Raw genomic sequence first — 27,179 nt, forward strand, 5'->3', positions numbered from 1 at the left:
GGATCCCAGAACCCACGCTCTCAACCCACTACCTGACTGTCCTGGGTGGGAGGCAGAAACTGGCATGACTTCTAGTCCTCAGTGTCCATACTCGGCCTGCCTTGCCCTCCTCATCAGAAAGTAGCAGCTTTTTGAAGAGGAGGAAACTTGACTGCCCGCTTGCCTCCTGATTCATGCAATCCCGTCAGGCTCCGTTCCCATGAGTTAGGTTCCCACCAACCACACCTAACCAACGGTACAGCTAGTTCACCACAAGGTGACTCTGGCCTACCTCCGTGCCACTCAGTGGCACGGCTTCAAGTCGAGAATGACACACAGCACCAGAGAGAATTTTAAAAGAGCACATCCTGTGACTCAGGTGTCTCAGATCGCCAGGGTAGTTCTCGTTCTGATTCCGTCTGGAGGACAGAAAACCTGATACGTTGGATCTGTGAGCCGAAACTCCCCAACCAGTGAGTTTTCAAGCTTTTCCACCTAGGGAGGTGTGCTGTGATAACCATTAGGGCAACTGAGCACACTGGAGAGCTCAGTCTTCAGTAGGCTTCTCCAGTATTTCAGCACCTCCGCTTGTCCTTGACATTAGTTACATCCTCCGGGCAGGAGAGATTGAAGGAGAGAAACACATGGAGCCTTCAAAACCATTCAGGTAAAAAAATATCAGTGGGAGCAAGTTTAGGCTTAGGGTAGAATTAGAAACAAAGCAGGATATGTTTGCTGTGCCACCAAGAGCCCACGTATCCACAAAGCCCCCTGCTGGCCTATATCTTCCTACTCTCTTAATCTTCAGATAATTGAGGCATGACCAAGCAGGCCGATAAATATCACCCCCAGCCCACCTGGCCAGAAGCTTCCAGAGGTCCCGGTACCACCTCATGCCAACAAGTGTCTTAAGAGCAATTCTCTTCAACTCAAACAAGGAGACAAAGATCCACTCAACCTCGTGGAACAAGGCACCAAATAAACCTAATCCATAGGAATTTGGACTTTTAGTTGAATCTAAAATCTGTAAAAAGTCTCGAGGGGAAATGTGGACTCTTCCTCAGCAAGTTGGACAAGGCTTTTAACAAGGGCCACACATGGCTCCCTGCCCTCTCTCACATCCTCCGGGGAAGATCCGATTGTGTCCAAGATGGCGAGAACGGCAACGCCGTTTGTGTCCTGGCTCAAAGTTGGAGGACATTCCACTACCACCACTTTGTCCCAGCCGCCCAATAAAATGTGGGAGGGTATAGCTTAAGAAGAACTGGTTTCTAGAGCAGTCATTTGGATAAGAAGGGATAGAGATGAGAGTGGGAAGGGGAAGGGGAAGGTAGCTTATTCACCAATGGGAAAAAGAATCCCGCCTGCCTCAGGGGGAAACTGATTAGGAATTTAGAAGTAATCAGTCCCAGAAATACACGTTGGAAAAGGCCACTAGGTCTTCTCCCCGCTTTTTCTAGGACGCTGTCTACATTGCACGCTCCTTGTTGTATTAAGTGTGGTACTGTTTATTTCCACATGTGCAGTGCTTCAACAAAAAAAGGTCCTTCCCCAAAGATTAAGGAGAGCTCAGTCCCAAAAACTTCTGAATTCTCAAGGCCATAAACTTTCCTACAATGTCACCGAGGCCTGTCTCCCTTCAGTGAGGGACAGAACCTGGGGTGGGCGGGGCAGTAGGCCCAGAGAAAAGCGGCCTAATCGTGGCCTGACTGCCAGGGCCCGAAGCAAGCATGGAGATGTCATGGAGCGTGGAGGGGAGCCATTTGGTAGCTAGTATGCTCCCCCATTCCCAGCTAGTTCCTCCCTCCCCACCAGCCACTAGATGCTCCTGTGTCGACCTCCAGCCCGCAAAGAAGATCAATTATATATCCCATCAAAGCCATTCCAAGAGCCTTATCAGACATCTTGAAGGCATTTTTGTAGCTGCCTTCTTCCTTCAGCCATTACTTCTGTTTGAGTTAGTTTTTGTCTTACCTCCTTCTCCCCCACTCCTCTGCTTTGCCTGATTAGAGCCAGAAATTTTTTCATTAGGTCACTTTATAGTGTAATAACAACATTTACTATTCATGAAGTCTCCCCTCCATAATTTTTAAGTCTTTCCATGTGTCTGGAAGCTTATTTCTGCTCTTCTCACTTTACAAGTGTGCCTCTCTTCCTTCCAAACACAAACCAAAAAGAAAGAGGAAAAGGTGGGGTGGGGGTGGGGTGGGGGAATGCGGTGGAGATAACATCCAGATTCTTTAAGTGCTTTTAATCCAGTTAAATTTCCCTTTGGACTCAAACAGCTCCCTGCTGAAACTGACTGTGGACCTGAATTCCAGGCTAGGAACTGAGTCAAGAGGAAAGGAAGCAGAAACAAATAACAGAGTCAGCTCTATGCTATGAAAACCGCTATGCTGACTGGGGCTCCATGGTTTTAACCCATTCATTTTTCCCCCCTTTTCTAGAATTCTTACTTAATCTTTCCAGCCAGTTTACAGCAAGCAGGCCAACACCTTTTAAACGCTCCAGGGATTTAAAACAAGTTTGTTCAGTCTCTTGGGCAGATACTTTCTTAAGAACGCGGGTGTAAGACAAAGTTCACATTTTCATGCCAAACGTTGTCAGTCACCAGGAAAAAGCTTCTCGGGGGTACAAACCAGGTCCCCAGCCTTTGTCACAGGGCAAAAATAAACACCCTTGGAGGAGTTAATTAGGCGGTCAGCAGCCACACCAGCGTCCTACCAGGGTTGCCCACAGAGCTTTTAAACAAGCACACACAAGCACACACAAAAGGAGGTGCTTGTTAAATGTCACAAGCTGGACATCTGGAGCCCGACCCCAAAGGTAAATGCATTCCGTGGAAGCATTCCTCGGTTGTCAGGCCACAAAACCGCCGTTTCCCCAAGTACGGTCTCATTTCTAAGATTGCCCCCCACCTCCACTCCATCCTTCCCCCCCCTCCACTCCATCCCTCCCCCCCCCAACACACACACACACACACTGTCCCGGATCTGCACCCCTAGGGGGAAAAGCAAAGGAGGGGAAGGAGGTCGCCAAAAATGGAGCCACGGGGAAGAAGAAGGCCGGGCAAGCTACTCACGGCCAGCTAGCGCCTCCGCGAAGCGAGCATGACTCCCGGGTGCCGAGCCTCCAGGCTGCCGCGCAGCCGACACGGCGGGCCGCGCTTAAATAGCCGCCGGCCCGGGAGCCTCGGAGCCGCGCGGCCACTCCCGGCGAGATATGGTTCTAATCAGATGCTGGCAGCCGAGGACTCCCCAGGAATGCGCCGGGATGTTTTTGCTGCCTGGGCTTGGTAACTCCCCCTCAACGTGTCTGCTGAGTCTTCCAAACTTAACTGTTTATTAACTCGAGCCGCGGCCACGCACGGCGCCCGGCTCCCCTCGCGCGCGAGCCCCGCCAGCGGGGGGCGATCGCGCCCCCCCCCCTCCCCAAGCCCCGCGCCGCAGAGAGGAGGGAGGGTGCAGCCGGAGCCCCGGCCTCCCCAGCTGGGGCCGCGGGACAGGGGAGGGGGCAAATAAGGACAGGAAAGGGAAACTCCGCAGGAAAGGGGTGGGATCCACCGGACCTTCGTTTCACAAATTCCTTGGCCGGATTGCCACTTCCAGTGATGTGGCACCCGAAGTCATCCTAACCCGTTGGGGACCTTGGAACAAAGGGCTGCCTTTACTCCTGACTTTCCTGGCGAGAGGCAGTGGGTCCCAGCGCGGATCTGCTGTTTACAGCGAAATGGGTGATCAGCCCCTTTACAGGCGTGGTCTCCGCGGGGGCACTTAAATTGGTGGGGAATCTGTGTGTGTACATGTAGAACATACTGTATTTAGGTATGACATGACATCCCGATATACAGCTATAAAAGCAATACTCTATGAAATTGATATAAACAAAAACGTTCACCTCTATGTAACCTAAGTAGGCTGAACATCTGATACCAACAAAAATTATATATTTCCGTTAGCGTATGCATCTGTGTGCAGACACGTAAGATGAACACTCTCCTGCACTGATTTCCACAGTGGTCCCTATACCTCTATGAAAAATATGAAACGTAAGAAACATATTTGAAAATGTGGTGTTCAGCACAAGGCATTCTCATCTTGGTGAAACTTACCAAGCTGGGAATTCATTTTCTCCATATTTTAAAATCATGAGCAATTGTACAATATCCCCAGAAACTCTGTCACTTTTTAAGAAATATGAAATTATTCCGGTGAAAAGCATGTCTGTGTTCCTGTTTTGTTTTGTTTTGTTTTGTTTTTTAGGTTGGAAACGGTGTGTACTAAATGTGAAAGTGCCAAATTATGAGTTGGACGAGAAGGGGTTATTGATTTCATCGAGTAAGCAATACACAGTGGATTTGCATCTTACCTCTGGAAACTGAGGGTTCAAATCGGGCTCATGGGACACCAAGGATGTATTTTGTGGTCCAAGCCTAGCCCAGCTGTAAAGCCGCAGTGTGATGGGCACTTCCTGCTCTCAAGTAGGTCAGGCTTGGGACCGCCAGGGAGCCAGGGAGCCAGGGGCACCGAGCGGCGCCACCCTGCCACAAGGAGAACACCACCTCTCCTGGCCTCTGCTATTTCTGCCACCTGTCTCATCCCCTCACACCTGAGGGTGCGGGGGTGGGGAAGGTGGTGCTGACAGTTTTCAATGTTGCTGAGATGATTTGCTATTATTAAAAAAAAAAAGGACTTCCTGTGAATGATAAGAAGTATGTAGACTTTAATCTTAGGATAGTATTTACAACATTTATTCAGAGAACTTAAATTCTGGTACATTTTAGGATGTAGTGCTTTATTTCTAAGACCCAGAGGTCCAGAAGGATAGTTTCACCTCCAAGGCCTAAGTAGCTGAAAAAATGAGGCTGATTTCAGGCAAATAGAGACATTAGCAATTCAGGGGGGAAGAAAGGGTTTCCCTTTTCACTCAATAGGTAATCAACTCAGAAGTGACCACCCAAACCTATTTTTTTTTATTTTTTTAATGTTTATTTTTGAGAGAGAGAGACACAGACCATGAGCGGGGGAGAGACAGGGAGAGAGAGGGAGACACAGAATCCCAAGCAGGCTCCAGGCTCTGAGCTGTAAGCATAGAGCCCGACGCGGGGCTCAAACTCACAAACCGTGAGATCATGACCTGAGCCCAAGTCGGACGCTTAACCCACTGAGCCACCCAGGTGCCCCAAACCTATTTTTTTTTTTAAATCAAGACTCTTATCAAGCAATATTAACTTATGTTTGCTCTACCAAATGGAAGGGATATGTCTAAGGAGCCAGAGGAAGAAAATGATTTCATCCGCAATGAGCTGGAATTTCAAGAGAAGACTTTGATGAAAACGGTCCGTTTATGAACTGCGGGCTCACACATACAGCTTAAAATAGACGGCCCTGTCATTTTACAGAGAAATCTTGAGTCCACAGTGGAGAACTCTGATTTGAAGAGTACTTTTATATCTCTAGGGTGCTGATACTGCTTCTGGCAGTAATTCAGTGTCTTGCTCACAGTAAGAAGAAAAAAAAGAAGGATGAAAATAAATTTAACCCTTTTAATCTCTAATGGAACACAGTCTCTTGCCCCATCAAAGCTGTTCACTTTTCAGTAGGTCTAAAATGAACTCCCTTCCAGCTGGAGAATCACACCCAAGACCACCCAGATGTTAACCCTGCTTCAATGGTCTTTTCTTATCACCACTGAAATTTAATGTTTAGAAAATTAAGGTAAGGAAAATTTAATGCAATGTTTGAAAAACTAAGTTCCTTGCACGACTTTCCCTTGCACAAATCCCGTCTTCGAGGGAGAAGGAGAAAAAAAAAGAAAAAAAAAAAAAAAACAAAAAAACCTGACGACTGTGTTCCCAGCCTAGGAAAGGGGTAGTTAATCCCGTGATGGCTTGCTGAAGAATGCATGGTTTATTATTAAAGTAATCTCTTAAGATTTTCCTGGAATGTGCTTCCACAGCAACTCTGCTTGTGCAAGCTATCCTATGTGTGTGTCTTTTCTTCCATAATTAAGCTGGTTTTTCCCCCTTTAGCTCGCAGACTTAATGCTTTCTCTCTCCCTTCTTCTATCCCCCTCCCTACTCCTCTTGTCTCCCTTAAACATCCCATTCTGAATCCTTCCATTTCCCATGAACTGAAATGGCACTTTGGATTTGGTCCTAGGTGAACTGTCCGAGCACCTTGGTGCCTTGTTGGACACTTCTAGATGTTCTAATCGAACAGGGACTGGTTAAAGTTTATGGATCTAGTGAGGTCACGTCTTTTCTTTTTCCTCCTCAGTGTCATAAAAAAATGAAGAAAATAGCTATTGTTCCCAGAAAATGTTCTTTGACCTTGACTTATCCTGCATGTTTACAGATACAGAAAAATTGACCCTATCAGATTTGGCTGTTGGCAAGGCATGACAAATATTAGAGGCTTTCCTATTATCTACCTATCTATCTATCCATTGATCTAACCAAAATCTAAAATATCTGGAGGGCAGTCTTACTGAAGGCAACCTGTTTTTGTTTTGTTTGGTTGGTTGCTTTGGTTTATTTTCTTGGTTATACATGTATAGCACCTCAGAACACAATGCTTGGTATTTGCTTGTGATGTGTAGGACTAGTAAAATTCAAATGGCAATTGATAAGTTGGGATGTTTAAAGTGAAGGACTTTAAAAATTCAATATGATAAATTCATATAACTAATTACATTTTGCTACCAGTATAAACTTTTATAATGAGAAGTTGTAAAGGGGAAAAAGAATACACATATGAACTACCAGTTACAACATCTTCTTTGGAAAGCAATTTGAAAAGAGTTGTTAAAAATAAAAATGCATAAAATCCTACAAAATGTCAGTATTAATTATTATTAGAGCCAACACTTAAATAGTTCTCCATCCTATGAATAAGAATCTATCCCTAGAAATAAAGCAGAGATGTTAATCACTGCATTGTCCATAGTAAGAACCTGGGAACAAATTTTGTCTGTCAATAGGGGAATGATTGAGTCAGTTCTGATTCATCTGCACTGTGAAATCATATGCAATCATTTAAAAGAATAAATTGTGGAGTTAAGCCTTGTAATATGGAAGAATTTCTATTAGGTATTGTTGAGTGAGAAAAACAAGATAAAGAAAAATGTAAAATATGTTTCTGTTTTAGTAATACAAAAAGCAACACCTATGTGTGTGTGTGTGTGTGTGTGTGTGTGTGTGTGTGTTTGTATGATTATAAGGGAGACTAGAGACTGGATTGCATTAGAGATCACTGGGGACCTGACAGAGATGAGAATAGACAGGGGAAGGAAGGAGGTACAAGTTGTGCAAAAAGGGAAAAAAATTAAAATAGCCTATATGCAGATCTATAGAGATCACATTTGTGCATCTACGTGAAATGGTATATACACAGGTTTGCCTAATTTTTTTTTGAAATACACCAAATGATTTTAAGATAAAGAAGGAGAAGAGTTATAAAAGAAATCCATAAAATAGCTTTCAGGGTGCCTGGGTCACTCAGTCATTTAAAAGTCTGACGTCTGCTCAAGTAGCAATCTTGTGGTTCGTGAATTCAAGCCCCACATTGGGCTCTCTGCCATCAGTGAGGAGCTCGCTTTGGCTCTTCTGCCCCACTCTCTCTCTCTGCCATTCCCCTGCTCTTCTCTCTCAAAAACAAATAAACATTAAAAAAAATAGCTTTCACTGAGGTGTTTTCCTCAAGATCTTTCAAAAGTGAGTTGAGTATTCATCATGCGTTCTCATGATCTCATCTGGCCTTGAGAACAATAGTTCTCCAACATTGATGTTCCCAGCAGACACTCTGGGAGCTTGCGACAAGGGCTAATTCCTGGCCCCAGCCCCAGAGACCTGGACTGGAAAGGCATGTGAGTGGGTCAGCAGGGGGCACGAAGTGCCTGGGAATCTGAGTGCTTACCCACACTTCTGGGTGATTCAGATGCTATAGTCCTGGGTACCACACTTTAAGAAACACTGAGCTCTCCCACAACCAAGAGCATACTCACTCTGTCCTTCTCTGAGTGATGAGAGTTAAGTGGATTGGGCAGAACTGCTAGGATGAGAGGAGGCAGGTGCCATTGGTCTTTAGACATTGGCTTTTCTCTCTCCCATTGGCTCTCGACAGCTTCAGACAGTGTCCTGGCTTTGGTGGTGACTCTCTCCCTGCTCCTCCCCTGTCAAGGCTTGTTTTCAGAGAAAGATCTGATATCAGCCGTGTACACTGACCTATACCCAGACATTTGCACTGCATTTCCAATCCCGTGTCTTACTGTGGCATGAAAGGCACCGCTCATTGTTAAAGAGATCTTAGTCATCAGGAAGAACAGGGACAGATTTTTTTTCCTGCTTTGATCAGGTGAGGCAATTGTCAACTCCACTCTGTACCCAGCTTAAGGTTACCGGAAAAAGAGAAGAATTAGATGACTTCCAACTCCTAGGATGACCCTCTACTACCCCTGAAGTCATACTACATCTTGGCTTCCAAGGGACCACTGGAAAACTGAGACGGGATGTCATGTAAATGCTTACCTCTGTGATACAAGGAAGGAAAGTGGGATTTAGGATCAGATCTGGCTTAAAGTTCTGGGTGTGTCTTTTACTGACTGCAAGACTTAGGGCAACCGGCCTAACTCCTCAAAGGCTCAATTTCCTTATCTATAAAATGGGCCTTCCCTGTCTCCCGCTCATGTTTTGGTTTTTGGTGGAAGTCAAAGGAAATCATGTTCAATGAGAAGAGTTTGGAGAATTTGAGACCAAATGATGACTGTAAATGATGTTAAAACTATGCAAAAAATACAGTAGTACTAGAAAGCTGTTCTTGTCCCAAATTATTTCTACTCCCAATGGAAATTCTGCCTAGTAAATCATGTGTTAGGTAGCTATGTTCCTCTGGCTGTGGGGAACTTTCTTAAGGTTGACTTCTCCGGTGGGATAGTCCTGGACCCTGATTTTCTGACATGTTAGTGAGGATCACTTTAACGGATCAATTTAATCCTTTCAAAGAAAGATGAGTAAATTTCTGCTGAGATGGGGATATTAAAACGGGAGAAAAGACAGAAAATGAGAAAAGGGGGACTGAAGACCAACCTCTTGCCCTTTGGAGTTCTATTGCTCCTACTGAGAAGCTGCCTCACTGTCCACAGACACTGAATTCAATCCAAAAAATCTTTCTACTCTCCTTTAACTTTGGCCACATGCTGGGCTGGGCTGGGCTGGCCTAACAGCCTCAGTTGTAAACCAGAACAGCCATCTGTGCATCGAGAAGGAATGCTATCTTCTGTAGTCATTTAATACTCAGGCTCAAATTCACATCTTAACTAGAGAACAGGGAGAACCCATGTCTGGACTCCAGAGTAACCCTACTCCCCGATTCTTTTGAAGCTTATATATGTGTGTGCGCCCATGCTTATGTGCAGTTTCTGAAGCAGTGCACCCTAGGTTTCACTGGATTATCAGAAGACCCCATGACATAAGACAAGGTTACATTCCATTGCGCTCTGGGTGTATAGCCACATTCTTTCTACCCATTTTTATCTGAAGATTTTATCTGAGTCTTTTGTACCAATCTGATATTTTTTTTCCTCACAACATTATTGTCAAACAGGTTAGGGCAAGTATTACTGTTTCTAAAGGTTAAGAAATATAAGTGCAGAAACTTTGCTTTTTTTCTGTTTACAGAGTTAGGGACAGAGCTAGAACTGTCACTCAGCTCTTCTGAATGATCTACAATGTATGGCTTCATGCAGTCATGGCCCAAACAATATTATAAAGGTTATTGGCACCTCTGAGGGTTCACTGTATTCTGTCTTGGTCTGTCCACACCTGGAAAAGAGTATCTGTTGAGGATGCCCCTTCAGATGCAGAAGACACTGGCAAATCAGAGCAGGGCCGCTTGGACAGTGAGGGAATATCTTGGGAACTGAGAACTACGGGTTTGCCAGTGTGGCCTGGCTGAATTGGGCATGCGTATCCAGGGAAAGAGACTCCTTGGGCACATCAGGTGGGTTAGGGAGGGAGATCTGTGAATAGTAGAGCTCTTTCCAAAAACCCAAAGGCTTGTCACGTGGAAAGTAGATTCAACTCCTTTCTTTGGCCACAGATGGTAAAAGGGGATCCTGTACCGGGTTGAAGAGTGTCCCTCCCACCCCTAAGATTCATGTCGACATGGAACCTCAGAATAGTCCCTTTGGAAATAAGGTCTATGCACATACAATTAGTTAAGATGAAGAAATACTGTATTATGTGAGATCTTACCTTTTTGTTTGCCTTATGATACCTTTTGGCCAGAATACCTTGGCTTTTTATTATATCCTATTTTGCATTTGGCACAACTTGGGACCCACTGTGTCTCCAGGTGTGGCTCTGAGGAAAATGACTGAACTTCTCTTCTATAAAGCGAGAGAAATAATAGAACTTCCTTCACAGCGCTGTTCTGAGGGTTGAGTAAGTTAATCTGTCTAAAGGACTTCAAGTAGCAATTAGCACATGATAATGTGCATTTTTGTCTGAGTGTCTTAAAAGAATAATTTTTCAAATGTTAAGTAAATTTGAAAATGAGCTTACCCTAAACCTCAGAGATTGCACTTCTAAGTCAGCTTAGAGGAACTCCAATTCATTTGCCAAGAAATATGTCTAAGAATGCTTAGAATAACAAAACGTAGAGCAACTTAAGTGTCCATCAACAGAACAGACAAATAAATCGCGGTGCATGTATTCATTGGGAATACTCTAACAATAATAGGAATGACATGAATCTATGACCCAGAACTGCTTATATCAACACAGATGAACTGAGTAAGAAGAACAAGTTACAGATGAATACATAAAGCATGATGCCACTTACATATGGCTTAAAATATGAAAAATATGTTTCGGATTCTGTGTCTCCCTCTCTCTGACCCTCCCCTGTTCATGCTCTGTCTCTCTCTGTCTCAAAACTAAAATAAACGTTAAAAAAAGTTAAAAAAAAATATGAAAAATAAAATTACTCATTACTTAGAGATACAACTGTTCATATAAATGAATATATAGATGCCCAAGAGTGATAAATCACAAATTCAAGATGGTGGTTTCCTTGGAAAGAAGAAAGAAGGATGAATTAAAAGGAGGTCTAATTATACTGGTATTTTTTCTTTTTCCTAAGCCTTGATGTAAGGTACATGGGTGAATATTGTTTTACTTTTCATCTCTTTACACAGATGCTCATCTAAGCACTTTATAGATATTAATTTACTTAACCTCATAACACTGCTGTAAGTTAAAACCTATTGTTAGCACCATTTTACAGAGGAGGAAACTGCGGAAGCTGATTAAAGTCACAAAATTACTTAATGGCAGAGCCAGGCTTCACACCCAGGTATTCAGGTCCCAGGCTTTGTGGCTTAACCCCCATGCAATGCCCATGCTCATTAGAATTTTATAAAGAAACGAAAAGGCTGCAGGTGACATTAACTGCCCAACGCAACTTTGGAGTGCACGCGGATCACGTTCCGCTCCCTTGCTCCTGTGACTCTTCCACCTCCAGGCCCCTTGTCCTTCTCTGTCCCACTTTGGCTTTGTACCTCAGCCCCTGTTTTTTTTTCTTTCCTCCCTGGATCAATGGATTCATTTGGACTCATGTTTCTGGCTTTGATCATGACCTCGGCACACTTTCCAGGACGTCTGTCCCTGATGTCTAGACTTTGACCATAAGGAGAAAGTTCTGTGCTGACCCTAAGCCTGGGTCTGGACCCGAGAGAGGGACAATGGGAAGTTATACACTGAGCACAACAGTGAAGGGCCACTGAAAAGGAGTGTTTCTCTGAGGAAGGTGTTAAGAACGAGAAGGTAGAAGTAGAGGTGGTAGCAGGTGTGTGTGTGTGTGTGTGTGTGTGTGTGTGTGTGTGTTTATTAGATAAGCTGCTATTTTTCAGAAGAAATTCTGGTGAAAGATACAAGCTGTGGGGACAATACAAACTACCAATAACATTCCAGACAATTTCTACCTGGCTCTCAGACATCAGCACTCCCTCTGAATGGAGCTACCCTGATTTTCCCCCCATGCCAGGGAAAGCATACTTGTTCTGGTTAATATTGAGACTGTTGCTTCTCCCATCTTTGGTAAAAGAACATTCTTCCAGGCCAGCACAGGGAAAGAAACCTCATCACTTGCTTCAGTTGGGAGAGACGCCCAAGCTCCTGAAACCCATCAGTGGGCCTCTACCCGGATTGCTGTTGCTCCAGCCTTCCGTGGAAGAACTGAGCTCACCGAAAGTGTGTTTGTGGAAGAAACACCACCTGGGAAAGTTAGGCTGGGTGTGGGTTTGGAGGGAGGAAAACCCAGTCCAGAACTCCGCAGTTGTTGCTGAAAATGCTCAAGTCCTAAAGTCATTTTGCCTAGGCCGACCAGGAAATGTGTAATCATAAACTTTAAATGTGTTTATCTGTCAAGTGGACACATTCTGTTATTTTGGTTTATATTGAGGCAGTTTTTAAACTAACGTTAGACATTAACTACACCCAGTAATTTGATCACACTGTCTCATCTCTCTTTTTCCCTCCTCTCATCCTTCCTCTCTCCCTTCCTCCCTCCCTCTCTCTCTCTTTCTCTCTCTCTCTCTCACACACACACCTTTATATTTTGTTGTTATTGAATTCGAATTATAGACAACAGTTTGTTTTTAAATCTGGTCTATGAATAAAAACAGCTCAGGTTCACTGTGCTTGCTGATTTGCAAGGAGTAACTACCCCCACCGTAGCTTATTTCAAGGTGTCATGTGATGTCACTGAATATAGAGATGGAAAGAGATCTGCGCTGCGATTCAGCTCCTCTGAGCCTCTGGCACACCCTGTTATAAGGTATAGACTAGCTGTTTTCTCTCCTAATACATTGACTACTGAAGGGTCTCTTTTCACAATTTTCCTGGTCAATAATAATCAGTCAAATTAATTAATCAACCATCTATAAATGAAGAACATCAAGTAAAGTCTCTCTGGAACACGGTGTTTAAAGATCGGGACCACAGTGATTAGCTACTTAAATAGAATAATGACTTTGTTTTCCTGTCTCACTGCAATATAATGAAAATCACTTGGGATGGAGATTCAGAATACCTACATTAGAATCCTGGTTCTGGCATTAACTATTCGTATGATTGGATAAACTGCTTAAAGTCTCTAAACTTTACGTTTCTACTGTGCGAAATGGAAAACAATGCTTGTGGTACAGGCTTATTTCGAGGGCTAAATGATATAGGGATGCATGTAAAACAACAAATTCTTGGTAAGTACCAGGCCCTATGATAGCTGTCTATGTTAACTGCAGGACAAAGGAAATGGTCATTTCTCATTTTAAGATTTTCTCGTAAAAACAATTCTTAAATTTTGGTGCTTGCCTCCATCCTCTGGAATGAATACTAAGAGGTGACAAGATACCTGATAATAAAAGAGATAAGTATTAATGGGAAACAATCTTTGGAACATTTTTGTGTGTTACTCTTATTACCCAAAAGCTTCCAAGTTCTGCCACTGCTACCACTATGGTCCAAACCATCATCATTTCTCACGTGGACTATTGAAATAACCTCTCGCTGCTTCTGCTCTTATCCCTCCCACAGTCTAGTCCATATAGCAGCTAGTGGTCTCATGAAAAATGTTCAGTAATTTCACACGTTTGTTTAGAATCCTTCAATAATTCCCATCTCCGTCAGAGTCAAAGCCAATGTCCTTAGAAATGACTTCCAAGGCTGTATTGAACTGCCCTCCCTTCCATTACTTTGTAACTGCTAATCTTCCCTTCACTCACTTCACACCCCAGGCCCATTCATATCTCAGACTTTCACACTTGCTGCTCTTTGCCTGGGCTGTCTTCCTCTGGATTCATGACTTCTTAGCTTTCTAAGTAGTTTTGGTAGTTGTTCAAACGTCACCTTCTCATGGAGAGTATTTTTGACCATTGTTTCGGGTTGAGTAGGGTCCTCCTAAAAGTTCATGTCCACCTGGAACTTGTGAAAGTGACCTTATTTGGAAATAGGGTTTTTGCAGATGTAATCTAGTTAAGATAAGGTCATATGGGATTAGGATCGGCCCTAAATCCGACAACTGGTGTCCTTATGACAAAAGGGAAATTGGACACAGACACACAGGAAAGAAGATGATGTAAAGATGGAGGCAGAGGTTGGGCCAATGCAGCTGGCCGGCCTGGGTACACCAAGGACGGAGGCTGTTAACAGGAGCTAGGAGAGAAGTATCGAACAGATTCTTCCTTGGAGCCTTTGGAAGAAGCAGGGCCCTGACACCTCCTTGATTTGTGAGAGAATAAATCTCTCTTGTTTTAAACCACCTAGATTTTAATAGTTTGTTACAGCAGCTCGAGAAAGCTAACAAAACCAATCAATTTTCAGTTGCTGCCCTACTACCTTATCCTTATTCCCTCCTCTCTGATTTATGCTTTCCCTATAGCACCTATCCTGTCAGAGCCTGGTGATTTCTAACTTCCCATAAGCAACATGTTTCATTGACTGTAACTATCAGCAAGTCATTGTAATCTTCAAACGTGATTTAGCTTTCCCTTCTCACCTATTCTTGCCAACCAGAAATCTTTATCTTTGCCTCTGTGATATTCCTACTTTAGTGAGGGGAACACCCACTAAACTTGTCTGACTTCTACGGTTCCTCTTGTTCCAGGTTCAACAAAATAGCTGCATGGGGCATCTGGGTGGCTCAGTCAGTTAAGCATCTGACTCTTGGTTTTGGCTCAGGTCACGATCTCATGGTTCGTGAGTTGGAACCTTGCATCAAGCTCCCCACTGACAGTGCAGAACCTGCTTGGTATTCTCCCTCTCTCTCTCTCTCTGCCTCTCCCCTGCTCATTTTCTCTCTCTCTCTCTCTCTCTCTCTCTCTCTCTCTCTCTTTCTCTCTCTGAAAATAAATAAACTTAAAAAAATAGCTGCATGTAGTTAGTTACTACACTGATACAGAGCCATTAAAACAAGTAAAGCCAAAAAGAGAGGACATATATTGTTTAATTTGAGGATCTGATTTCTAGTAGGTCCAGAATAGGAACCTGTTATATTCTATACTTGGCATCTAAACAGGCTAGACAATGCATTCACACACTTGACAAAATTAACAGTAATTCTTAATGTCTTGTAAAATCCTGATTCCTCTGTCTTAAAAATATCTCTTAATACATTATTTGCTAGAGTCATAACCTAAGCAAGATTCAAAACAAACAGAAAATTGAATAGTTTGTCTTTTAAATTGTCCATAAATCTATAGCAGTTTTTCCCACCCCACACCACTCTATTTTGTTAACACCATTGACTTGTTGGAGAAAACTATCCATTTATCCAGTTTAATGTACCACAGCATGGATTTGTTGACATGCCTGGTGGTGTCATTTAATTTGATCTTCTATCTATATTTCCTCTAACCTGGTAGATATATTGACAGGCTTCAGTATACTTCAAATAGACTTCACAGTTAGCTGTGTATTTTCTACAGCATATCACAGAAGTGATCTTTTAAAAAGCATCAGGGGCTCTTGGGTGGCTCAGTAGGTTAAGCGCCTGACTTTGGCTCAGGTCGTGATCTTGCGGTTCACGAGTTCAAGCCCTATGTTGGGGCTCTGTGCTGACAGCTCAGAGCCTGGAGCCTGCTTCAGATTCTGTGTCTTCCTCTCTCTCTGCCCCTCCCACACTTGCGCTTTCTCTCTCTCTCTCTCTCTCTCTCTCTCTCAAAAATGAATAAACATTAAAAAAATAAAATAACCTACTCCATCCCCCAAATTGAGGGGGAATAGACAAAACAAGATTGTTGAAGCAGAGTGATGGATATGTAGGGGTTCAATGTACAATTCTCTACATTCTTGTTTATATTTGAAAATTTCTGCAATACAAAGAATTAAAGATCAGTGGCACCATTAGGTGTTTCATATAGTTCATTTGTTCATAATTCACTCACTCATTCATTCATCCAACATTTGTTTTAATTATTTTAGAGAGAGAGAGCGTGCAAGCAGGGGAAAGAGGGGGAGGGAGAGGGAGAGGGAGAAGCAGACAGAGACAGAGAGAGAGACTCAACGTGGAGCCCAACGTGTGGCTCGATCCCACGACCCTGAGATCATGACCTGAGCCAAAACTAAGAGTCAGATGCTTAACTGACTGAGCCACTCAGGTGCCCCTCATGCAACCTTTTCCATAAGCCTGTTACTGTTGGTTTACCAGTTGGGTGCTGTCCGTAAAGAAGTCGTGGCTCCACTCCCTAGGATTCCATGCTTAGCTCAGAGAGCTTCCCACACGGAGCTATTTTAAAAACCATTATTCTTTCAGCCTTTAGAAGCCCCAAATTCAGATTCTGGATATCATGGCACCCCCCTAACTGAAAGAATGGCTTTGTTTCCCTAGCTCCCCTCCAGAGCAGACCCAGACATGCGTGCCGGAGGGGCGCCTTCCAGGATCACGGATCCATGGAGTCCTAATAACCACTGTCCAGTCAACATTAGGCCTTATCAGAAGGCCCAGGCCTGGGCCCCTCTTTGATGGCCCTATGTTCCCAAGTGCTTTTTTTCTGGGTTACTGATTTCAGGCTGGAGTCAGATGATTTGCAAAATGACCTGCCTTTCCTGTCTGCTTCACACCACGGGGGCGAGGAGAACAAATAGGTACAAAGTCTGGCTCCTGAGCCCTAGAAAGAGGCCTGTATTGCTGTCATGTGCTTGTCTGATGAGATGTTACAGGGTTTGGTTTTTTCTTTTTCCTGGCTTGATAAAGTTAAGGAATTAATCTACAAAGCTTTAAGTAGATTTTCTTTTGGGAGTGTCTTTGGTAGTCAGGATAGAGCTGCAAAAGGCAATTCTACATTTTGAAGGTACTGCTGATGTCTTGAGGGTGGGGAGGGCATCACTTCCCTTCCTTATCCTTCTGTCGCTCCAGCATGAGTGGCACCTCTAACCAGGGAGCAGAAAAGGAATGGGATAGAACTTTGACCTTCACGAAGATGATGCTGATTATGCATTTTTGCATATAACTTTATAGTTTAATAAACTTTCAAAAATGTTCTCATTGGATCCTTATATCCTTGTTGCAAGTTAGAGAAGTATAATTGTCCTCATTTTGAAGGTGATAAAAATGGGTCTCAGAGAATCAGGGATACTCCTTCAAGTGCATGTAGATTCCTCGTGAAGGTGCCAAGATTCAAATAAATTCTTCTAACTCTTATTACCCTGCCAAGTCAACTTTAAACTACTCGGAATGACCTCCTAAACATTTGATGAAGGAGAAGGAAGAGGATATATATATTAGAGTTTTGAATTATCCCTAATGTCTCTCTTAGCACAGATGCTATTAATTTTCCTATTTTTTTTATTTTGCTAGATGCATACTCTTTTTAATCTCCAAGTATCTTTGAGCATTATAATGTAAAATCATAATGCCTTATGTTTCTATTTTGCCTAAAACACTGTAATTGAATCAGAAAATTATTTTGGTACTACTGTATATATAATAAATGGCACTGTATATATAAGATATAGTACAACTTAGGGCTTTCTCCAAACAATTTGTTCTCCAAACCAGTCAACTTTTTGCTGCGTAAAGGTAGAATTCTTCTGCCTCATGTCTGCCATCAAGATAGGACAACTGTCCTTTGTTATTTGGATTAGTATAAGTCTCAGAGCAGTGGTAAGTTAGCACACTTGTCCCTTGTGAAGAAAGATTGCCCAGAGGACATGTGAGGGAAACATTAACATCTCTTCATGGCCATCTGGTTCTTCTTAGCTGAGGAATGCTCACCGGTTATGGCAGTCCTGAGTAAAAGTCATAGGAAGAGATAGAGACTTGGATCCAAGCAAGGAAAACAATGTGAGGGAATAAAGATAGAATAGAAATAGAGTTGGCAACAAAGTGCTACACACACACACACACACACACACACACACACACACACACGCACACACACACCAAAACCTGAGATGAATCAGGTGAAAAACTTACTCTTTGGATTGGGAAACATTTGGGGCTGAAATAATCTTTTTGAAGAATTTGTACTATTCATTATCATGGAACAGTCTCCAAACTGAACAGCCATGTAAGTCTGGACACAATAAAAACATTTTTTAAAGCCATAACAGTATTTTGTTAAAGAAGGAAGTAAAGATATTTATCTGAATGGATCTTCTTAAAATATAATGGAAGATGATATTTTAAAGAACACAAATGTTAATGAGGACACAAAGATCGTAAGATAATTTATTCATGGCAAAGAAGGTTCAAGTTTGAGTTCCTCAGTAAAGAAGGTCTTTTTTCCACTCCAATAGAGGGTACACTGGCCTGGGGTATAGTTGACCTTGTGGCTAATAATGGCACAGCCACTACTTTGTGTCTTATGGCAAATAACTACTCTGTGTGTGCAGCATTCTTCAGTTTGAAAAATACTTGCCCTGCATACTATGATAAAAGATAAAATTTATCATGCCAGAAATGTTGTATAAAATAATATCATTACATATTTTGAACACAAAGAAGAGGATTGAACATTTTGCTTTCAATTGATTTATGTAAGTCATAATATATTTTAAATTGCAAATAATTTGACAATGCTCTGAGCTGGTGATCATCTTACTTTTTTAGGGGAGCTTCAACATGCTTAGTCAGTAAGATATGTTATTAACCCTTCTCCATATTGCAAACACCATGAAGAGAAAGATGCTATTATTTGCACTGAGTATACAATATATCTACAGCGTCTGAATAAATACACATCCCAAAGCAATTCTTATTGTGAAATTAGAAGTGGATTATAACCTGTTTAATAATATTAGATGCTTTATATTTGTCTCCTAGCAACTAAATAATATGGATAAGTAAAGAAATTTTTTTAATATGTCTTCAATCATTATTATAATTACGTATAGTCTTTGAAAAAATATCTCCAAATATATAATAATCTCTTAGTTATAACATAAATATCATGCAGACCCAACTCCTGAAATATAGAGCAAGCAAGCCAGTATTCCAATTAAACCTTCTAAGAAGTAATTAAATGGAATAGATTTTTTTCTCTCATTATGTCTACAGGTGATATCGAATATTGAATAGACTTTTTAAGTCATCTGATAGAATTTCTCACAGAAAATTTATTCTGGCTTACGTCCCAATTTTACTCTTCCATACTCCTCTTTGCTCAGTGTCAATAGAAGTTGAATTTTCTAAGAACAAAACACAGTTTCTCCTAAAATTGTTAGATTTTGTCACATAACACTATATACGACTGATTTAATAGAATAAGAAACATTCTACTTCTTGGGGATACTTTTTGGAACTTATTAAATACTAATCAGTGTGTCACGAATTTTTTATCTAGATACCAGGATTTACTTTCTCTTCAGCTTAATTTTATATTTATTTTTGAAAGGTGGGGTGGGGTGGGGAAAGAATATCCCTTTGAAAGTTACTGAAACATTCTAACTTGCTATTGAAACTTGTGAACATTAATGAAAGCTTGGAAAGTGACGCCTTGCAAAAATATTTCACTCATTCTGAATAAGACTGGAAACAACATTTCTCCAACATTTACCTCTGGGTAAAAGCTGGAGGCCTGGACATCCAAACAATGCTGCGTCTACCAGAAAGCAAGCCGAAAATGAAATGGAAATCGTATTTGCTTTCATTTCCTTCCCTCCACATGAAAGGAAGGAAGGAAGGAAGGAAGGAAGGAAGGAAGGAAGGAAGGAAGGAAGGAAGGAAGAAGAGAAGAAGTAAAGAATTGAACAAAAGCTATCTGGACATACTTTAGAAATGCTGCGTGCATATGTGTGTGTGTTTATGATTGTGTGGGTATGTGTATGTTGGATTTCAGCTAGAGAGTATTTTCTACATCTCCACAATTTCTACACCAGCTTGAGACCAAATAATATTTAATCACTTCCATAAAAATGCCCAAATAAGAAAAACATGCATGAAAAAGACAGCAATACCGAAGAAGGCATGCTATATATGTTATAGCTGACCACAAACATCATTCACAAAACAAGCAAGCGGCCTAACCAGGAATTTTCCAAATGCTTGTTTTGGGAGAAGTTAACTCCCATACAGAGAGCTTTAAAATAGAAGAGGAAAATGACAGGTTAGTGCCGACCCTTTTAACTGATTTCTCCCTAAAATAAAGACAGCATCTTGAATTAAAATGCAAGTCCTTAGAGCGTGCTTACGAGAAAGCATCACATATACAAATAATAGTTTAGCACGCTGACCCTTTTCACAGAAACAAAAACCCGGTCCGGACCAGGAGGAGGCCTCTGTGTAAGAGGCTATTCCTGCCCTTCCAAGCTGGCCCACTTCCTCCTGGTTTTGGAAGCTTTTCCACTTTGGACCCTTGTTCCTTTCTCCTTCTGGTGTTTTTAGAGAATGACAGAGTTTATCCAACAGGAAATAATAGCATAGTTTTTGCAAGACCTCTATTTCCCCACCACCGGCTTGAACAAGAATCAGGACTACCATGTGGTGCTGTTGAACTTCGCTAAGAGAGCTTTGAGGCATACACACAACATCAGTCTGACGTTAGTTATGTTAGTTACGTTTGGGGAAAAGTGGAGAGGTTGGAGTCCGCACAGCTCTTGGAACCATGGACTCTCAGGATCTTAAAGGACCTTGGGGGCCATCCAGCCCCGTCTCCCACTCTCTACTTACATTCCTTCCCCAGCACCACTTCTCCCTGCCCCAACTTACCCTGGGCCACTTTCCGCAAAGGGGATCTCCTGAGCCATTCTATCGTGTCCTTACTTAGGCTAAATACTTTTTTCTGTTTGCTCCTCATCAAACGCAGACAGAGTATAAGATGCTGCCTCCTTCGGCAAGTTTCGCTTACCTTTCTTTTAGGCTCCGAGACATTGCATAAAACTAACCCAGATGTCAGCTGATGTATTATGAATTTAGAATGGGAACCTCGAGTTCCTTCCTGTCTCTCCGTGCATTTTCAGGGGAGATGATTTACAGTTGTCCTGGCCACTGCTGGCTTGAAGCTGTTGTTTCTGCTTTTTTTTTTTTTTTTTCAGTTCATGGTTTACTCTGCTGTTCCTCATCTGCCACTTCTTTTTGTACCCTGTCAAACTCAACATCCTTCCTTGATCAGTGCTCTCTAACTCCCTTAGGAAATCCACCTAAATCAAGGCTCTGGGTGTCTTTTCCGAAGGTGTGTGGAAACGAATGGGATTTATTTTGACATACATATATTGACCTGTATATGAGTTAAATATATATTGTATTGTGTTAACAAATACGAAAAATACGTATTTATTTGTTGTGACATGTATACCACACACACGTGTATTTGAATATTTGACGTCCCAATGATTAAAAGTCTTACTCTTTGCTCCTTTGCAGAGCCATACTTTTTCTTATCCTCAAATTCCTATTTTTTCCTGTGCAGAGTGGTTTCGAAATGCTTTTTGTTTGCTCCCTCCTGTCTTCGCAAGCTTCTAAATTCTTGCTGGTGACGTGCTGAATTATCTTTATTTCTTTCAGTGCCAGCCTCCTCATGCCCTCGGCTTCTTACCACCCACACCAAAGGTTTATTGTGACATTTTAAATAAAACTGCTTCCTTCCTTGGGGAGGATACCAGTGTTGGAGACTCTCTCCAGGCCTTGCCTGGGGGGAATGCATTTGTTGAGAAGGTTATAAGGAAAAGGGAGGAAACCAAACAATGGAGTCAAAGAATAGTAAGTACTGGATTAACCAACTGGACCTGCTGCTGAGGGCGATTTTTAAAAATCTGAGTTGTTGGCTCAGTTGTGCTGTGTCAAACATGCAAAAGTAAAAAAAAAAAAAAAAAAAAAAGTCCTTCTGAGCCGCAAGTAGAAAAGCTGACCCTTATCTAGATTAAAAATCTGCCCCGATGGGGCGCCTGGGTGGCGCAGTCGGTTAAGCGTCCGACTTCAGCCAGGTCACGATCTCGCGGTCCGGGAGTTCGAGCCCCGCGTCAGGCTCTGGGCTCAGAGCCTGGAGCCTGTTTCCGATTCTGTGTCTCCCTCTCTCTCTGCCCCTCCCCCGTTCATGCTCTGTCTCTCTCTGTCCCAAAAATAAATAAATGTTGAAAAAAAATAAAAAAAAAAAAAATATGCCCCGGGGCACCTGGGTGGCTCAGTCAGTTGAGCATCTGACTTAGACTCAGGTCATGATCTCACCGTTTGTGAGTTCGAGCCCCCATATCGGGCTCTTTGCTGTCAGCACAGAGCCTGGAGCCTGCTTCGGATCCTCTGTCTCCCTCTGTCTCTGCCCTTCTCCTGTAGGTTCTCTCTCTCTCTCTCTCTATCAAAATAAATAAATAAACATTAAAAAAAACTCTGCCAAAGCCTGAAATTGTGCGTATAAATTCCATGAAGTACTAGTGACCGCATCTGGGGGATCAGAGTGCGAAAGTTGGGATCATGAGCAAAAGCTGCCTGGATTCAAGTGTTCCAGACATCTTATTATTCCAGCTTGGCTTATGATTTTAGAAAATTTAACTAAGGCCAAAAATAACATGAAAATAGAAGAAAGCAGAGAGTAGGTGTTAACTAGGAACTATGACTGTGCAACTTTAATTTTTCAGGAGAGCTCTAACTTCCAATGTCTTTCTGTCTCTCATAATGTTCAGATCACGCTTATTGATTTATGGTTCAGAAAATATATTTATTCCATACATGAGCCTCAGGAATTATTCGAGCGAAAACTTTGCAAATCTAAATTGCAAATATGGCACCGAGTTTAAGAAGACATATTGAAATCACATGTTTACCCCCTCTGTCTCCCAAGCCTCCACTAAACTCAAATAAATAAAAGGCTATCAAACCTAATGCGACAAAAAGAACAGAAGAGGGCTTCAGCAGGCAAGCTATTTGAACAAATTGCTGAGTGACAGACATGGATGAAATTGTAGACGTTGACTTATTAGGGCAGGGGAATCCAGACCTCATGTCCACACAGGTAGCACAGTAACTGTGGTGAAAGCAGTTCACACTTCAGAACCCTGGAAAGGCTTAGCTCCCAGCAGCAGCCAGTGTGGTAGATGGAGGGTTGAGGCATAGGGCTGGACCAAGGAGTAGATGGGAAGATTATATAAGTTGGTCCTGTCCAAGGAATGGAACCCTAAAAGGTCCTTCTAATTCCCCAGCGCCCACCATGAACAGAACATTCATGCCTACAACACTTCCCACTTTGCCCATCATTACCATGAACATCATTTATTAACTAGAGAAACCGGATGGGAGTGGCTGGTGATTCAAAGACACCAGACATGGTGACAGAGGAGTGAAGGCTAGAGTCATGACTCAACACAAGGGAACTAATAAAAGTCTGCTCTTATTAGAAGCCTCTAGAATAGTTTAATCCTCCAGTCCCCTTTCCCTTCACATGCACATAACACCACAACCAGGATGCTGTCAAAGGTAAAAGATTAGAGCAAAGACTAGTGGTTTGGAAACCCTGACAAAATGGCCAGGTGTCTGTACAACCTCCCTGCAGGGAAGTCAACTAACCCTGTGTGTGTGTGCACGTAGCTTCCACTCAGATTTTAAAGTCCCACTCTTAACTAAGAACAACCTTGGATCACCAGAAAGTTAAGATAAATCCTCATCATGAAGAGAGGAACCAAAGTAGACAAGGAGAAATCAGGGGGGAAGAAAGAAAATGGAGATAATGCAGGGATCATGCAGATGCTAAAAATGTTTATTAATATTCTTTGAGAAGAATATTCTTGGGAAGCTATTAAGTCCATAAACAATAATAGATTGCTATAAAGAAAAAAAAAATAAACCCAGGGCACCTGGGAGGCTCAGTCGGTTAAGCGTCCAGATCTCATGGTTCATGAGTTCGAGCCCCGTGTCAAGCTCTGTGTTGACAGCTCAGAGCCTGGACCCTGTTTCAGATTCTGTGTCTCCCTTTCTCTCTGCCCCTCTCAGCTTGTGCCCAGTCTGTCTCTCTTTCTCAAAAATAAACATTAAAGAAAATGAAAGAAAATGAAAGAAAGAAAGAAAAAGAAAGAAAGAAAGAAAGAAAGAAAGAAAGAAAGAAAGAAAGAAACCCAATAGAGTTCTCAGGAATTAAAAATACAGTAGTGCTATTTCTCCCATAAAAATAGGAGTAGTAGCATTGGGAGATAAATTCTAGGAATGTTCCCAGACGTAGAACCATAAGATGGGGAGATGGAAATTTGGAAGAAGATAAAAATCAAAGATCAATCTCAGAAGCCAAAAATCTGACTGGTGGAACTTTCAGAAAGAGATACTAGAGGGAAAAAATATATAATGTACTAAAGAAAATATATCAAAATGGATAGATAGCCATCTCCAGAAGGAAAAAACAAAAGTAGTTATACAGTACAATGATGGTACAACTTCAGAAGCCAAGGCAGAGGGAAGATCCAAATCATTATTCATAATTAATCTTATTCTCACAAAGAGAAAGTAAGACAAATGAAAATAAAGGGTTTACCTGATCTTGTCACTTTATGCTCAGGCTCTTCACTGATTTGCCAATTTCCTCAGAATCAATTTTCATCTCCTGCACACAGCAGACCGGGCCGTTCAGGAGCTGCTTCTAGCTCACCTCACTTCTTTTTGTCCTACAGTCTTCTAGAACCTTTGGCATTTGCCAGAACACAATACTAACATTTCTCTCACTGCCTAGTGTTTTCTTCACCTGAATATCTCTCTTTTCTCATCTGCCTTCTCCCTTTGAATGGCTAAATGTTCTTATTTATTTTTGAGATCATGGCTCAGATGCCTTCTTTCTGGAGTGTTCTCCTAACCTCTGCTGGACTGGGTTAGGTTATCTTTCCCTGCTCCTATAGAGTTCCGTGCTTCTGTCTAGTAGAGTGATAGTCACTCTATTGTAATTCTTCAGCGGCTTTGCGTATCCACACCTCCAATGAAACTGAGTCTTGAATACAAAGACAGTCTCTTGTTTACTTAGTGACCCCCAGCACCTACCACAGGACCTGCACATAGTAGACAAAAAAAAAATTTGTTTTGGTGATAAAGATATCAAGCGAAGGAAGAGATAAGGCAGTGAGGAAACCAAAATGGCAGAAAGCCGGTGGTTCTATTAATACTCTTATAAGGATATTTAAAGCTGTTCTCTTTTCTTCTTGCCTTAAATTACCATAGTTCGTCGATTCAAAGATAAATATTTTTTGCACAGTTTAATATTTCTGAAGTTAGAATGTGTCATGCATTTGATGGCACGCATACACTTTTTAAGTGGCAACATTTTCACTGTTTTTAGTGGTAGTTAAAATAATGGTGCATCTTGCAGTCAAAGAAGTCATAGAGTTGATGAATTATGGTTCACGTAAGTTAAATACTTATACGACACGTCCACCAGGTCTGGGAAGGAATGCAGTGGGATTGAAGTCCTGAGGTGGACTGACAGAGCATGAGGGCCAAGGGCTGTAAGAGCTTCGGGCTATCAGTGTTTCTTGGCACCGAGAGAAAGAGGGAGCAGAGCCATGGAAGAAGAACCAGAGTAGTGCAGGAAAGTTATGGGCTTGTTTTTGGTTTTTTGTTTTCCAAAGAAGATAGGCTGCAAGCTGATAAAGCTCCTTACCCCAATCCCTCGCCCAGGCCTCTGACAACATAAGTTGTAAAGGCAGAAGGTTAGTTTGACTTCTCGTTTGGTGGTGTGGAAATAACATGTTTTAATTAGGTCTCTTGAACTGCCCTGCCAGAAGTTGGGGTGGGGGGGGGAGGAATTCATTGAAAAGAAAAACAGCGATACTTGTTTCCGGACAAGTCACCAGTCAGTTAAGAAAACTTGGAAAGTGGAAGCCCTCCATGTTCTTAAAGGCCACGACCCCAAAACCAAAACCCAAATTAGCCACTGTTGGGTAAAACCCCTGATTTTGCAAAACCCAGTCTCAAACCAACTCTGGCTGGGTACAATCAGGTGAGGGACTATATTTGGAAAGTATCTTTTAGAAGAACAGTAGAATGTTCAGTCCAAGAGGAAAAAAACCTCTCCTTGAGCCGGTGGTGAAAATTAGTGAGGGCAGGCTACGATAGTATTGGAGACGTGACTGAGACATGCTAAGAAAGATTTCTTTTGGCAATTTGTGGGAAAGCTGAGTATGTACCTCCAGATAAGCAGCCCTTCTGTCAGTTACCTGCTGAAGTCTACTGTGTGGGACTGTAAGCAGAGTTTAATTGATATCCTGACACGTTTACTCCCTTCTTTCGTTATGACTTTATTGAGGAATCCAAATCTTTTACATCTTTTCTGGATTTTACTTAGTTCTAGGTGTATAGCTGTGAGTAAGTCTATAAAAATCATTGCTCATATGTGGAAGCTGAGAAAATTAACAGAAGGCCATGGGGGAAGGGGAAGCAAAAAATATATATGGTTACAAACAGAGAGGAGGGAAACCATAAGAGACTTTTACATACAGAGAAGAAACTGAGGGTTGATGGGGGTAGGGCGGGGAAAATGGGTGAAGGGCATTGAGGAAGGCAGTAGTTAGGATGAGCACCGGGTGTTTTACGGACGTGATGAATCACAGGAATCTACTCCCGAGGCCAAGAGCGCACTGTATACACTGTATGTTAGCTAACTTGACGATAAATTGCTAAAAAAAAAAAAAAAAAAAAAAAATCACTGCTAAAGGAAAAACAAGGACGCAAGCAACAAACCACTTTTGAAATGTGAATTCTAGAAAGAGCAGAACAATAATGCCTCTTTTTTAACACTAGGTAAATCTTTGGCAGTAAACTGCTCACCGCCCAGGAACCCAATCAACTGTTTCTGGTAAGAAAATCCTACTGGAGTGCAGCAGAAGAAGCCCAGGACTGCGTGTCGCTTATCCAGACAGCTGTATCATTAATGTGCTCACAGATTGCCTAACCTTTAGTTTTTACCACAAGTCAGTCATAAATATTATTGTAAAGGTAGAATTTTTATATTTTAAGTAACACTTTTTTTTTTTTTTTTTAACATGAGGTTATCACGTCTAGGCCTTAATTATCACGGGACGTTTCTTTAAATGATGGAAGTGTGGATCCTGAGAAACTTAACAGAAGTCTATGGGGGAGGGGAAGAAAAAAAAAAGAGGCTAGAGAGGGAGAGAGCCAAAGCATAAGAGACTCTTCAAAACTGAGAACAAACTGAGGGTTGATGGGGGGTGGGAGGGTGGGGAGGGTGGATGTTGGGTATTGAGGAGGGCACCTTTTGGGACGAGCACTGGGTGTTGTATG

At 42.2% G+C, this 27,179-nt stretch overlaps 1 protein-coding gene across 3 annotated transcripts in view; it reads right to left on the reverse strand.

Annotated features, from left to right (window-relative positions):
* The window catches only part of DAB2 (DAB adaptor protein 2), a 70,611-nt gene extending 49,791 nt beyond the window's left edge, over nucleotides 1-20,820 (reverse strand). For 2 of the 3 annotated variants that reach the window (XM_086677666.1, XM_086677652.1), the window contains exon 1: nucleotides 3,062-3,426. The gene's annotated coding sequence lies outside the window, so the exon portion shown is untranslated. Of the gene's footprint in view, nucleotides 1-3,061; nucleotides 3,427-20,684 lie in introns of those variants that run through there. The other variant, XM_086677659.1, reaches the window with a different exon arrangement.
* Nucleotides 20,821-27,179: the final 6,359 nt, after the last annotated feature.

This window comes from Puma concolor, chromosome A1, assembly GCF_028749965.1.
Source record: "Puma concolor isolate L17-30 chromosome A1, mPumCon1.1.hap2, whole genome shotgun sequence".
Lineage (NCBI taxonomy): Eukaryota > Metazoa > Chordata > Mammalia > Carnivora > Felidae > Puma > Puma concolor.